Here is a 1542-nt window from a genome sequence, read left to right on the forward strand (position 1 = left end):
TTTCAGGATTTGAGTAAACCTTCCGAGGTGTGGCGAAAACTAAGGCGTCTTGGTCTATTGAAAGCGAAGTGTGTCAATAGGCTTTCCTTTCATGTGGATGAACTCAACAGATTTTTTTGTTGGTGTGGGGGCGTCTGATCGGGACGTTTCGCTCGACCTCGCCGCGGTTGATGTTGGGGAAGCGTTTGACGACACCAAATTTTACTGGCGTAATATTGAGCCTAAGGATGTGCTTGAAGCCCTTCTTCGAATTAAGTTAAATGCGGTTGGCAGGGATGGGATTCCGCATCATCTTATCATCAAGGCCTTGCCCTGTGTGCTCTCGGCCATTACACATATTTTCAATCATTGTCTCATGTACGGCGTTTATCCGAGAGTTTGGAAGTCTGCAATTATTTGCCCTATTCCGAAGATTAAATTTCCAGCCGAAGTGAGTGATTATAGACCTATCTCCATTCTGTGCTCGGTCTCCAAGGCCCTGGAGCGTCTAGTTGCCAAACAGATGACTGACTATCTGGAGAATGCTAATCTCCTAGATCCTAATCAGTGCGCTTACAGGAGGGGTTATTCAACGCAGACGGCCTTAATATGGGTTCTGGATGACATGAGACAGGCTATTGATGGTAGAAAAGTAACGGTGGCTGTCTTCTTTGATTTCTCTAAGGCTTTTGACAGGGTTAATCATCGCATCCTTATCGAGAAGTTGCGTGGACTGAGCTTTTCGAACTCTGCGCTTGAATGGATATGTGCCTATCTTCTGGACAGGAGACAGGCTGTGAGGGATCCTTGCGAGAATGCGCTATCGACCGATGCCATTATCACATCTGGGGTGCCCCAGGGATCGGTGCTCGGCCCTCTGTTTTTCTTGCTGTACTTGCTTGGCTTTAAAAGATCTCTGAAGTACTGCAAGTATAGCTATTACGCGGATGACCTTCTCGTGTATTTGTGCGTGGAGCCGAGGAATTTGGATGGAGCAATTCGCAGGATCAATGAGGACATCTGTGGCATTGTAAAATGGACTCGTGAGAATGGTCTCTTGCTGAACGTGAAGAAAACCACGGCGATGATTGTTGGCACTTCAAGATACCTGAACAGCATTGACCGTGAGACACTGCCTAGTATTTATATCGATGGTACGGTCATCCAATATGCGGAATCGGTCCAATATCTAGGAGTCACTATCACTCACAATCTATCCTGGGAAAGGCAGGTCACGGACAATTTCCAAGGTCAACTCCTCGTTATACCAACTCAAGATTTGCAAGCGCCTTTTACCGATTCAACTGCGCGTAAGGCTCGCCTCAACACTGATTGTTCCTCTTTTTGATTACTGCTGTGCCATACTAACGGACATCACTGGTGAATTGAATCTCAAATTGCAAAGGGCATCGAACAGCTGTGTTCGATGCGCTTTATTTTTGATGCAAGATGGGATGAGCACATAACTCCTTATCGAAGAAGGCTCGGTTGGCTGCGAGTTGAATCCAGACGCCAATATTTATTGGTTGTTTTGTGTTTGCCTTGTTACGGAATAAAAAGCCT

The sequence above is a fragment of the Wasmannia auropunctata genome, unplaced genomic scaffold (genome assembly GCF_000956235.1).
Source record: "Wasmannia auropunctata unplaced genomic scaffold, wasmannia.A_1.0 LD336064.1, whole genome shotgun sequence".
In the NCBI taxonomy this organism is placed as follows: domain Eukaryota; kingdom Metazoa; phylum Arthropoda; class Insecta; order Hymenoptera; family Formicidae; genus Wasmannia; species Wasmannia auropunctata.